At 43.6% G+C, this 14,716-nt stretch overlaps 1 protein-coding gene across 4 annotated transcripts in view; it reads left to right on the top strand.

Annotated features, from left to right (window-relative positions):
- Nucleotides 1-14,716, top strand: part of SNX11 (sorting nexin 11) — a 115,791-nt gene that overhangs the window by 78,505 nt on the left and 22,570 nt on the right. The window lies entirely within an intron of this gene.

The raw sequence follows: 14,716 nt of genomic DNA, 5'->3' as shown, positions 1-14,716 counted from the left end.
CATCTGGAATTTTTGACACTGGGAATATTCTTTAGTCCATCATGCTCATATATTATGTTACTAAGTTTTGCATTTGCCAACAATTCGTCTTTTGAAGCTTTAAAAGACTTTGGCCCATTCTTGTTATTCATCCAAGAGTTTTCTCCCATGTGGCATTCCTACACCAATTGGAACTTCTAGCTGTGGTTTAGAAGCTGTGGTTATTGAGTTAGGGTGTGGGTGGTTTAGAGTTGATTGTAGGGTGTATTTACAGGGTTGGTAAGCAGTCAGGTTGAGTGGTCTGTTGTTTGAGTGTCATCATTGAGTTCTGCGTATGTGTGGGTATGCACAACATTGATTAGTTCCGGTTTGCAGCATACATCTTTTCTGGATTACCATGCTGTGCATCATTCCACCATCTAGTGTTTGGATCAGGAATTCTCCTTTGTCTTAGTGCCTTTTCTCTTTCTTTTTTGTTGTTGTTTATTTTGTTTTCATGGCGTAGACTGTCCCACCATTTGGTGTTTAATTAAGCCTCTCCTGACGTTGTATGCCCCTCCCTGTAAGCTTTCTTTTTTCCGCCATTGTGTCTGGAAGCATTGCTGAAGGCTCTCCAGTCAAGATGATTTACTCAAAAGTTTGTTGAGGAAGATGCCGAACTTCCATAAAAAACTACTAAAACGGCTACCAATTTAAAGTTATCGAGACTTCACATCAAGGGAAGACCAGAGAATGTCTGAGCAGGGGCCCCCTGTTCCATGTGACATGAAAAACACACCATTTCAATTCTGCTCCAAGTGCCATCACAAGTTTGCTCAAAAAGATAAACACCAGATGTGCAACATTTGCCTTGCGATAGACCACAGAAGCGACAACAGTAAGGCCTGCACAGACTTTAAACTCATTACCTTAAAGGCGATAGGCAAACCGGGGAAAGCACACTACACCATGCAAGAACAGAAGGAGACACTGTCACTGATAGACTTGAGGTTGTTGAGTGAGGATGATGACAACATCACTGAAGGAGAGATATCAGACCCCCAACGTCGAAAACCAGATGAGAAATGTTCACAGGCAATGTTGAAAATACAGATTGGGCGTGAATCTAGATCAACCAACCAAGAAAGGTGCCTTAGTGTCAAAAATTTCTCTGACCTAAGGCAAGCAGAATCCGCAAAAAAAACTCGGGTCCCAAAGCAAGGACACCGTAGACAGACTACGGCAGCTAAAGACCACAGAAGTCAAGAAAGGGCAAAAAAAGGGCATAGTGAGAATCAGACGCAAGCTGCCATGAGGTAGAAAAGAAAGTGACACACACTCGACGCCAAAGAACGCACAGCCAAGATCAAATGCAAAAGCAGGCGTCTTGAAGACAAAATGCTGTGACCCTGCAAAAGAGTTGGACATCTCTCTCAGATAATTCAGAACTACTCTTAAACGGACCAGACACAAAGGGACAGGGACTCAGAAGAACTAGAGCCCCCAACAACCCCAGAACGACAGGAGGGAGAACAAGAGATCTTCAAGAAAGAGTACCCAGTGTCACAGGGCATTTTCTAGGATACCGAGGGTTCAGAATATCTTGAAACTCAATGGCAGGACCTGGAGACTGACTCCACAGAGGAGGTGATAGAAACGTATCCGTTAAGGCCTCCAGATGACATCGCCATGTATAGCCAACTAATTAAAAGGGCTGCAGATACCTATAGTGTACACCTTGAAGAACAGAAATCTCAATCATGATTTCTATTAGAGGTATTACTAACTTCCAATAGTAGAAGTCTGTGTCAACCCATGCTCTCTAGCATACTGAACGAGGGAAGACAGGCCTTGAAGGAACCTGCAACATTCAGGTCAGTAACACCCAAGGGCTGAAAAGAAATATAAACAATCTTCACAGAATATACAGGACAGTCCAGCACACTTTCATGGATGAAATACAACAATGATATAATAATCAAAATGCAAAGTTTTTTTCAAGGATGAGTTGATGTCGTCTTCAAAGGAATCTTTTATTCATTCCTTTAAAAACTTTTGAAACCGCCAACGCGTTTCGTCCTGTCCAGGGATTTCTTCGGGGCTACAAAAGTGCACATAAAAAGTCTATTTACAAACTTTACAAATACATATAAAACCGATTTACAGACATCTACTATACAAACAAATTAAACAAAAAAAAAAAGGATTTGGCTTTTCATCAGCATATTCAGAATCATGTTTATCGAATATATATATATATATATATCAAATTGTTTCAGGGACCCATTCGGAAGAAGACCACACAAGAGATTCTTAGCTTCTCATATTTTATTCACATCTTGCACGCCTGCATCCGAACTGGGGCACACTTCTTGTGAATATACGCCAGACGCGTTTCGGGTGATCTTTATCCCTTCCTCAGCGGCGTTTGTAATTGGCAGGTAAATTCGGCTCGTTTAGCACTTCATTATTTAAATCTTTTCCCGCCCTCCTGGGCGTGGCTTAACAGCATCTTGGGAATTGTAGTGCTAAAACGTATGTATTACCCTTGTGGGTCCGTGCATTAGCTCTGCCAAAGTTCAAATATTGAATCCCCAGTGGGTTGATGTGCGCCTTCAGTCTTTTGCCTGCGCTGCTTTATAGATGTGAATCTCCGCATTTGCAGGAACTCCCCTGGTGAGTCACCGCAATCTCGTTCCTCAGGCTGACACTTGTAAGCGTCATCTTGGATCCGCAACAGCAGTGGGTCTCCTTCCCAGACCGGGACAGCCGGTATATATCAAATCGTTTCAGGGACCCATTCGGAAGAAGACCACACGAGAGATTCTTAGCTTCTCATATTTTATTCACATCTTGCACGCCTGCATCCGAACTGGGGCACACTTCTTGTGAATATACGCCAGACGCGTTTCGGGTGATCTTTATCCCTTCCTCAGCGGCGTTTGTGATTGGCAGGTAAATTCGGCTCGTTTAGCACTTCATTATTTAAATCTTTTCCCGCCCTCCTGGGCGTGGCTTAACAGCATCTTGGGAATTGTAGTGCTAAAACGTATGTATTACCCTTGTGGGTCCATGCATTAGCTCTGCCAAAGTTCAAATATTGAATCCCCAGTGGGTTGATGTGCGCCTTCAGTCTTTTGCCTGCGCTGCTTTATAGATGTGAATCTCCGCATTTGCAGGAACTTCCCTGGTGAGTCACCGCAATCTCGTTCCTCAGGCTGACACTTGTAAGCGTCATCTTGGATCCGCAACAGCAGTGGGTCTCCTTCCCCGACCAGGACAGCCGGTATATATCAAATCGTTTCAGGGACCCATTCGGAAGAAGACCACACGAGAGATTCTTAGCTTCTCATATTTTATTCACATCTTGCACGCCTACATCCGAACTGGGGCACACTTCTTGTGAATATACGCCAGACGCGTTTCGGGTGATCTTTATCCCTTCCTCAGCGGCGTTTGTAATTGGCAGGTAAATTCGGCTCGTTTAGCACTTCATTATTTAAATCTTTTCCCGCCCTCCTGGGCGTGGCTTAACAGCATCTTGGGAATTGTAGTGCTAAAACGTATGTATTACCCTTGTGGGTCCGTGCATTAGCTCTGCCAAAGTTCAAATATTGAATCCCCAGTGGGTTGATGTGCGCCTTCAGTCTTTTGCCTGCGCTGCTTCATAGATGTGAATCTCCGCATTTGCAGGAACTCCCCTGGTGAGTCACCGCAATCTCGTTCCTCAGGCTGACACTTGTAAGCGTCATCTTGGATCCGCAACAGCAGTGGGTCTCCTTCCCCGACCGGGACAGCCGGTATATATCAAATCGTTTCAGGGACCCATTCGGAAGAAGACCACACGAGAGATTCTTAGCTTCTCATATTTTATTCACATCTTGCACGCCTGCATCCGAACTGGGGCACACTTCTTGTGAATATACGCCAGACGCGTTTCGGGTGATCTTTATCCCTTCCTCAGCGGCGTTTGCAATTGGCAGGTAAATTCGGCTCGTTTAGCACTTCATTATTTAAATCTTTTCCCGCCCTCCTGGGCGTGGCTTAACAGCATCTTGGGAATTGTAGTGCTAAAACGTATGTATTACCCTTGTGGGTCCGTGCATTAGCTCTGCCAAAGTTCAAATATTGAATCCCCAGTGGGTTGATGTGCGCCTTCAGTCTTTTGCCTGCGCTGCTTTATAGATGTGAATCTCCGCATTTGCAGGAACTCCCCTGGTGAGTCACCGCAATCTCGTTCCTCAGGCTGACACTTGTAAGCGTCATCTTGGATCAGCAACAGAAGTGGGTCTCCTTCCCCGACCGGGACAGCCGGTATATATTAATATTTGAACTTTGGCAGAGCTAATGCACGGACGGCAGTTGTAATTGCCGTGGATTGGGAATTCAGTATATATGACCAAGCCCTCTGTGTAGGGCGAAACATTATCCTGGCGTGGTGTACTGCAAAATAAAAACTCACCTGCACTTTGGGTCTTCCGTGTTCTTGCTTGAGTGTTGGCTGAGGATTGATAGCTGGCGAGGTAGCAGGAGCACAAGTGGTGAAGTATATATATATATATATATATATATATATATATATATATACATACACATACATACACGTCACTGGCTGAAGCAGCCGCCCCAGCACACAAATTCCAAAATGACGAAGGAACAGACCCAGATTGAGTGCTCAATTGAAGTGTTTATTCTCCAGCAAGCCTGCCGCCGCCATATATATATATATATATATATATATATATATATACACATAAATTCATTTCATTGTAAGTTGTTATACAAGATTTTTATATTGAGCACCAGACCATATCAAACATTCAGAAAACATATGGAGAAGGGAGGAACAACTCCATATATTCACACTAAACATTATCCATGTACCTGCTTTAGATGTGCATACCTGATAGTGTGTAGAATGACAAGTTTCTAAGTTATGTTGTTCATCAGATGTATGAAAAAGTAAGAAGAGCTGTAAAGAAGTATCAAAATTAAAATTCAAGAGATAATAATTCCAGTCTATATTAGACAGTGTCATGTAGTATAACATTAAGTTCAGACTGCTTACTTTAAGTTTCAAGAAAAAATGTGTTTTCTCCATTGGTTTAGGATTTCCATATTATTGCCAAGATGCTTCTCATGGAAAGCCAAAGTGTCCTATAAAAACACAAAGTCACATCATGTAGATAGATGGCAATTTCAATCTATTTTAGAACGTTTTTTTGCCCTACTCATTTTGCGCTACTTTTTAGAGTGTCATATTCAACAGATCATAAAAGCTTACAGGCATATAGGTAGTCAAGGATAGGTTTAAAATTGGTCAGTGTTCTCTGAACCCATTCCAAAGACATTCTCATATTTGTATGCTCAATCGGAGTAATTCTCCAGAGAGAAACTGCACATAGAATATTCATGATGGACAGAAGTTTAATCAAATAGTCCAAAATGTACACTATGTATAGTTGTGCACATAGTTAGGGCTGCAGTCAAGTTTGTGGATTGTGAATTTTAATGCGGTTTGTCCACTAAAGTTTTGGAAGATATCTGGGAATTGCCCACATGGCGTGTAAACTGAGCACAAATTGCAACAGAGATTACTTTGTGCAAATTCAAACATTTGTTAAGCAAGCCATCCATTGGTAAATCAGGAAGGATTAATTTGCTTGGGGCAAGAAGATTGACACAATTGTCTTTACTCGTTTATCTTTAGCAATATGTACAGTAGTCGCCATGTGCTCCAGGCCACCACATTAATATTGGCTGCATCGTTCGTTTCCGAGCGCTCTAAGCATGCAGGATGTCACTGATACCTCAGCCCATCTCATTAATATTTCTTGACATTTAAATACGGAAACACTTCGGTAGAGCGTTTACTCGGTCCTGTTTACAGCTTGCGGCCCCGCCCTTTCTATACGTAGCCCGGTGAGGGGTGGCCCCACTAGTGAATTACAGTCCGTAGCGCCGCCCTTTATATGTATCACCCAGTACTAAGTAACGAAGCCATCAAAGCTGAACAAGAGTCAAACCCTGCAGCGGTTCGATGACCCCATTATCATGAAATAGCGGGACAAAGTTCCTCAATCAAATTACGTTTCCATAGTAGCTTACCCAGTTCCGAGATTTCGATCCGTGTGCGCATATTGGTGGCATAGAACACACTGCCCCTGCGGTCATCCTTATATACCCGCGTTCATTTTTTAATTGAAAGGCTTAATTGTCAATGAAGCACTAAACCTCCCAACTCTGCTCACGCTATTTGCGTGGTTCTAGTGTTTCGTATTTAGTGCGCCATCTTTGAACAATGTTACTGTCGCATTTTTTTTTAATAAAGCCTATCATAAGTTTGTGTTTGTTCTCAAAAGTCCAAGCTCGGGGAGATGTACAGTAACCATAACATACGGTCATTTGTTATCTTAAAACTGGGTATTTGCACGCTTTTTTCTTATGACTTCATAACACAAACGGATCGTCCGCATATCATAATGGGTGCCATCTTGGAATGGTGGTTCCAATGGCATCCTTCTGATATAATTATCAATGAAGCTATTAACCTTCTAACTCTGTTCCCTTTATTTGCGTAGTTCTTCGTCTTTCGTATTTAATGCGCCATCTTTGAATGATGTTATTGCCGCATTTTTTAAAAATTAAAGCCTATCTCAAGTTTATATTTGTGCACAAAAGGTCAAAGTTTGGGGAGATGTTCAATAACCGTAACATATGGTCATTTGTTATCCTAAAGCTAGGTATTTTCACACTTTTTTTTTCTCTCCATATGACTACATCTCAGAAACAGGTCGTACGCGCATCATAATGTTTGCCATCTTGGAGTGGTAGTACATATGGCATCCTTCTGATATAAGTGTAGTAATCAGATACAGCTAATGAATAAACGATTATCAAATTGCGGGTAAATTATGATTATAACCTATATGATCGCGTGTCCTTGCCACAGCAAAGTGGCGATGTCTGCCATTAAACCATTTAGCAAATAGCCAATGGATTTCAACACTATAAAATAAGCGCCATCTCTGAACGGTATGGTGCCTACTTATTTTTAGTAACCAAAATTCCTGCAAACCTAAATAGGTTCCAAGTAATTGGCAAGAAAAAATTTTGGGAGAATAAATATATATAAAAATATGTACGTTTACAACATATGTGGACGCCATTAATATTTATGGAGTAAATGAAATTCTCCTAGATCTATGGTATATGTACATGAGTCTAAGCAGCAGATGCATGGCATCTCATTCTGTAATGGTATGTGTGTGTAATCTAAAGTGATCAAGTGTAATACATGTAACATAGTTCATATAGAGTACAATTAACGCATGGATCATCATATAGGTGGTATACAATTCATGATCTGAAAGGCGACACCAATATTTTCATTAGAAACCAAATTTATCGTAATCTGTGCGAGATGTATCCTATTTAGATCATATCTATCTATGAGCACAAATTGCACATACAGACTGTCTAGTCTTACAAAGAATCGGAAGTCACATACGTAACAACGCGAGCCTGAGCAAGTATTTCGGTATCAAGGTTCATACTCGGTATTTGCTTACCCATAATACATCAGATTTCTAAACAGAAATTGTTTTCGTGAAGAAGACACATACAGTCTCCCTATAGGAAATAGTGGAATTCATTATTGATGTTAAGACCCAATGTCACACATCTAAGTCTACAAATCCATCTGGATTCAACCTGTCTTAGGTGTAGCGTTCTGTCTCCGCCTCTTACATTATCATTGGTACAGTCAATAGCATGGAAAGTGGTATCCCTTTACCTAGGGTGATTTTCAAGGATGTTCTGCACTATTGGGTTAGTGGTATCTCCATGCCCGATGTTCCTTATATGCTCTTGTATTCGTACCTTGAGACACCTCACACTACTCCCTCATAGATTTTTGTGCACGCACAGATAATGACATATACTGTGTGTGTTGTATTACAATTGATGAAACTTTTTTTCTGGAATTCTTTGGGACCATTATACTTAAAGGATTTCTTTTTGTTTAGCCCAAATTTACATATTGAGCATAGGTTTCTCAGGAAGCCATGTAGATGGTCCCGGGCTTGGCTTCCTAACGTGGCTGGGGCATAGTGTGTTTTTTATCGTGCTACCCTTACGATAGACAACCTTTGGTTTTGCAGATACCAAATCCATTGGCAAGGTTTCAGATTTTAGCAAATGCCAATTTTTTCGTAGTATGTTATAAACATGATTGCTATACGTCCCATACGTCCCATATTCTGTAATGAAGCAACACTGCCCCTGATCCTTTTTATCCTTGGTGTCTTTCCTTTGTATCAAAGTGTCCTTTCTAGTTCGGTTTCTGATTTTATTTTCTGCTTTTGTAAGACAGACTTCATCATATCCTCGAGCTCTAAAATTACCTTTCAGTCTACGTATATTTTGCTCAAAATTGTTTTCCTGGCTACAGTTGCGCCAGATTCTCACCATTTCGCCATATAGTAAGGCGGATAGCGTGGACTTAGGGTGACAGCTTGATGCATGCAACACACTGTTGCACGCGGTGGGTTTGATATACAGATCACTTTGAAATCTCTGATTTATCTGAGATCCAAGAAGGTAATCTCCTCTCTTCAGCTGTTAATTGTCAATTTCAAATTCCGCTTGTTATTGTTCAAGTATAGAAAATACTTATTTAGTTCTACAGAGCTGCCCTTCCAAATCAGAAGGATGTCATCAATGTATCTAGTGTAATAAAATATACTATCCATCCACTCCTTTGCGCCAGGGCTCCAGGCATGCTCCACCTCATACAGACCCAAAAACAGGTTCACATAAGATGGAGCAAACCTGGAGCCCATAGCTGTCCCCTGTCTCTGTACATACCAATCCTCCCCATGTAGAAAGGCATTTGGGTTAAGATCATTTCTGCCATTGCCAGTAGCATCTGGGTGTGTTCTAGATGACACGCATTGCATTTGTATAGAAAATATTTCTTCACAGAACCCTCCTTATATTTCAGGGACAGTACTAGCAGACTCTATTATTGCTACGATGGCAAGAAAGAGGGCAAATGTCCCCACAGCCTCTGGACCACCTCCGGATAAAGAAAGTAAGTAGGTGGACATGGTGAGGAGGAAGTTTGAGAGGGGAGCTGCGACTCAGTGGTACATAGCCAATTCTAATGCCCCGCTTAACAGGTATGCATCTCTGCACTGGGAGGAGATGGCAAAGCTGTTGAAACATCTGCCTGAGCAATACCAGAGGAGAGCAGCGTCCCTTGCAGAGGAGGGGAAAGATATTGCTAACACCTGCTTACTTAAAATCTGCACTAGATGCTGCAAGTGGACAGATGATAGCAGGGACCACCCTTACAAGACATGCCTGTCTAAGGGTGTCTTGCTTCAAAAATGATGTCCAAGCATACACCATTAACAACCCATTTAATAGAAAACAACTTTTTGGCAGTGCAGTTCATGAAACCCTGCAGCAGCTTAAAAAAGACAATAATACATCCAAATCGATCCTAGCTGCAGTTTAAGGGGCATTTAAGGTGAGGAACTGCACTTACAAGGAGACCAGTAGATAGAGGGAGCTTCAAAGATACCACCACACACCAGAGTTTTCAAGGTGCAAGCCAGACGTAAATGCCTACTGAACAATGGCAGTACCAGACACCACCCTGTCAACCCTTTTGGGATGAGCAAGGAGCAGATCACAGCCAAAAGGAGCATCTGCACCAACTAGTAAATGACTCAAAAGACAACCATCCCCTCCCACGCACAACACCTGTTGGTGGGAGGATATGGGACTTCTTCCAGGAGTGGAGGAAGAGCACCTCAAACAAATGGATATTCAATATTATCAAACACAGATATTGTGTAGTACTGGTCAAATACCCACGAGCAAAGGGACCAATGAAATCTGTCCACACAAGACAGAAAAAACACGACTACTACAAAAGATAAAATTATTTCTACAAAGGAAGGCAATAGAAAGATTGCCCAAAAAGGAGCTCAAACAGGGAAAGTACTTGACATGTTTTCTGATACCAAAGCAAGACTGATCTCTATGTCCTATACAGTACCTCTGTTTCTTTAACAATTTCATTAAGATGCAAAAGTTCAAAATGACATTGCTACAGTAGGTCATTCCGCAGCTGCAGCAAGGAGACTATCTGACAACAATATATCTAAAAAATGCATAGCTACACATCCCAACGAATCACATAGACAATTCTCGGTTTTGTTGTAGATAAAACACATTATCAATTCAAAGAGCTGACATTCAGAATGCATTCAGCACCCAGAGTGTTTACAAAGTGCTTTTCAGCAGGTGCGGAACATCTTAGGAGGCAAAAGATACACGTATGTCCCTAACTAGATGACTGGCTGGTAAAAGGAAACTCACTACATAAATGCAGGAATTACATAAATATGGTCATATCAACACTCCACAAACTGGGGTATTCCATAAACTAAGAAAATTTGTCACCCAAACCAGAACAGGAAAAGCTCTTCCTGGCAGCGAGGATCAACTCTACTGAAGCAAAAGCATAGCCTTGTGAGAAGAGAATACTATTGTTGCTGCACGAAACTCACCAGTACAAGAAGGGTCAGTCTCTGACAGTGAGGCCTGTGGAGAAAATACTTGGAAAAATGGCCTCCTGCATACCTCTAACACCATATGCACCTCTACATATGACACCAATTCAGAAATGGGTCGAAAGTCAACGGTCCCGAGCCACGGGGAGTTGGGACGAAAGTACAGGAGGAGATGGCGTGGTGGAACAGTACAAATATAACAAGTGGAAGCCCCTTCATATCACCAACTCCAACAGTAACCATTACCACGGATGCCCCGCATATGGGATAGGGAGCTCATATGGAAAGACTCAAAATCAGAGAAATTTGGGTTGTACAGGAAGCAGTCCAACACATAAATATACGTACTGGAGCTAAACAGTGTTCCTAGTCTTAAAAGCCTTTTAGAAACAGTTGTGGAGAAAATCCTTACTAATTCAAACAGACATTACAACAACGTTTTATCTCAACAAGCACAGGAACAAAATCTTTATCTGGAAGTGGGCCATACAGAAACAAATATAACAGTAACACATCTTCCAAGGAAAGACAATTTAGGAGCGGACAAGCTGAGCAGACCAGCATCCACCTCTCACGAGTGGGAACGGAATCAAATAGTACTGGAAAAGATTTTCAGAAAATGCGGAGCTCCACCAGAGCACACAAAATACAGATCCTTTGCGTACAGACATCCTCACCATCACTGCCTGGGGAATGATCTGTCAATAGACGGGTCAGGGAGATTTGCTTACGCTTTTCACCTGATCCCATTGTTATCCCTAGTGATCAACAAATGAAGACAGTCGCAAATGACCTTAATACACAGTGGGCGAGACAAACCTGTTTTTCAGAGCTAATAGAGATAGCTCACAACAATTTGCTGAAGTTACCAATGTTGCAAGGCCTGCTCTTCATGCAAAAGGGGATGATTCTTCACCTAGAACCGACCTCGCTGAGCTTAGCAGCTGAGGACATAGAGTATGGACATCTAGGACTTCCAGAAAGGGCAATGGTGGTCTTCAGACAAGCAAGAACAAGTAAATGCTATGCAGACAAATAGGAAAGATGATCAAGGTGGTGCCACAAATCTGGCCTTTTACAAGACAGTACAAAAGATACTACAGTTAAAAGATTCCTCACTGACCTGCTAGACAACAAGTTAACATATGCGTCTTTAAAGGTACATTTGGGAGCAATAGATGCCTACACAAGGGGTCACATAGGTAGAAGTTTCTTCAGAAATCCTGTAATCAAAGTATTTCTAGAAGGGGCAAAAAGAATAGCCCACCAAGAAGTGTACCAAAACATACATGGAACTTGAATGTTGTTTTAACCCAACTCATAAAGAAGCCATTTAAATGACTTTTTTATATTTGTCACACAAAAAAACGGCCTTTTGATCGCAATGACATCTCCAAAGAGTTAGTGAGTTACAAGTACTCACCATCCAAGAACCATGCATGCAAATACACAAAACCAGGATAGTCATGAGGCTGATCCATATTTCCTACTAAAGGTCAATTCACACTTTAACATTAACCAAACAATCCAAATGCCTACTTTCTACCAGTAGCCAAATATTTGAGCTGAAAGAACACTACATACACATGACGCAAGAAGAGCATTAATGTACTATTTGGAGTAAACAGTCAGTAAGGAAAGGAAAACAACTTGGCTGGAATTCAACTACTGATCAAACCAAGAGCACATTGAACACGTAAGAACCGAGCTACAATAGCCTTCTTGGCAAATATCTTGTTATGTGACATATGCATGGCAGACATTTGGTCATCAGGGCACACGTTCATAAATCACTTCTGTATATACCTACAGATGCATAAGGAAGAACAAGCATTTGCAATGCAATAGGTCTAGCATTTGCAAGAGTTTAAGGTGTTGGCATTGTAAATGACAATGCCTTTTATTTATCTGTTTTTTTAATTAACACATAAATAAAAGGCATTGTCATTTACAATGGGAATAGCTCAAACTCTTGTAAATGCGAGACCTCTGCTGCCATTGTCCCAGGCTGCTTGGAAAGTGAAAGCACACATGGCGTGCTGAAAGTTGCAGGAAAGTATGTCATGCCTGCAGTAGGAGAAACGAATTAAAGAAAATAGTGCTTACAGACTAAAGAAGACATACTGTATAACAACTGTCCTCATGGAAGGTTGCAAATGAAGACATGGTGTTACTTAGGAGGGACTAACAATCCTATTAAGGACCCCGAAGCAAGCATTTGCAAAGGACAATGGCACAAGTCAATAAAAAATATGGGCGTAGAGGGAGCGGAGCTTCAAGTCCACACACAAATACAGCATGCCTTGCAAAGCCGGATGCGTTGCCCAGGCTCGACCTACAAATGGGACAGAGAGTACTAAAACATTTATTCTCAAACTCATCCCCAAACCAGCCTTCACAAGTATAAAAAAAGCTTCAAAATGCATGCACAGCTTGTGAATTTAGAAAAGATTCATGTTGCAAAATGATATGGTTTCTTACCTGTAGGAGAAGTTTAGCAGCTTGAAGAATTTTCTGGGTTCAAAGGCGACCCACTCGCTTCTCCGAGAGATGGGGGGGCAGAAGTAAACAAAGAACCAGAAGCTCATGCGATAAAAAAAGGTCTTAAAATGGCAACTACGCGTGGAAGCTACTAGGGAAGGGCATACAAAATCAGGAGAAGCTGGATTAGGCACTAAAAGGTGGGACAGTCAGCTCACAACAACAACAAAACAAGCATTTGCAATGCAATAGGCCTCGCATTACTGAAAGTTAAAGCTATTGACGTTGTAAATGATATTTGTTAGGTTTTTTTGTTAAAAAATATCCCAGGGGGCGTGGCCAAGATGGCGGAGTGAGGAGACTCTTTCGCCCAGAGCTCCCGACCCAGCCCGGGCCCTGAGCCTGCTGCATAGCTTGTTCTCCCCCCCATCGGCATAAAACCGAGTGGGGACGGTGCGGGAACAGATTGGGCTGTGCTAGAGCCGAAATCCAGCTTTGGAGTGGCCGGGGGCCCGTAGCCCGGACCGTGGCACTGAGCGACGCCGAGACCGGATGCAAGGAGAAATGGCGTCCTAGCCGAGGCTGAGCAGAGCTCTTTCCCCGAAACACGCAGAAGTCAGCGGTGGTGCAGCGGAAGGAAGTAAGAGCCACGCCTGGGTACCGCGACTGGGCTGGGAAGCCCGGAGAAGCGCCTGCTGCCCGTGGAGACGACCCACCCCTAGTTGTCGATCCCGACGGAAATTGAGGCCGCGGCTGCGGCCTAGTTGAACGGTGTCCTGCAGGCCGGAGGGGCGGGGTCGTTGGGCGCATAGGCGGAAGAAGAGTCGCAGCGACAAGGATAGGAACCGGGACCCTCCAGAAGGCTGCTGCGGAGGAGTCTGCTCCTGGCCGGCTGGCGACTGATCCCGGGGCCGGGCGGAGAGCCGTCCGAGGACGGGGCCATCACCGGAAAGGGTGCAACAACTTGCAGAGGCGGCAGAGCCGCCATAGTTGCTTTCGGAGGAGGTGAAGAAACCGGTGGACGGCGGTGGCATGTGGTGCCCTTGAGAGCTACGCCGCGGATGGTCGGCTTGCCGTAAACAACAGCAGCGGTCGCCGAAGGACAAGCTAGGCGAGAGGAACCGGTTTGCGCGGGCCGCGGACGGCTCCCTACCCTTGATCGTAGCGTGGCCTGGAGCGGATAGCGGTGCCCGGGCCACTGAGGTCGTCCCCAGACTTGGAGGGTCCCGGAGGTGCACCCCGCGGCAGAGGACAGAGTCATCCTCGCAAGACGAGGCGGGTGGGGCCGCAGCCCGGGTGTCTGGCTGGTGCGGCGCCCGTACTTGGCAGGGCGGCCTCGAGGACAAGATGGCGAGTCAGAAGGGCAACAAACGGAACGACCGCAAGCTCCCCGAGATGCTTGGCAGGTCTCAGACCAGGGGAGATAGGAATCAACCGTCACCGAACGCAGCGAGTGGCTCTCATGCAACAGGAGGCGGTGAACCACCGGTCACTCGATCCTTCTTGGAGTCGCTTTTTGGCACGCTGAGAGACGATTTTCAAACGCTGAAACAGGAGGTGGCCGGGGAGGTCTGCGAGATCCGGAGAGAAGTAGATGGTCTTGGTGAGAGAGTGGCCACGGTGGAAAGCTCCACACAGAGACAAGACGAGGAACTCACGCAGTTACAACAGGAGGTGCTGCGTTTGAGGGA

The sequence above is a fragment of the Lissotriton vulgaris genome, chromosome 5, assembly GCF_964263255.1.
Source record: "Lissotriton vulgaris chromosome 5, aLisVul1.2, whole genome shotgun sequence".
NCBI classification, from domain to species: Eukaryota; Metazoa; Chordata; class Amphibia; order Caudata; family Salamandridae; genus Lissotriton; species Lissotriton vulgaris.
Note: the sequence above shows the minus strand (reverse complement) of the source record. Positions and strands in the feature narration are given on the sequence as shown.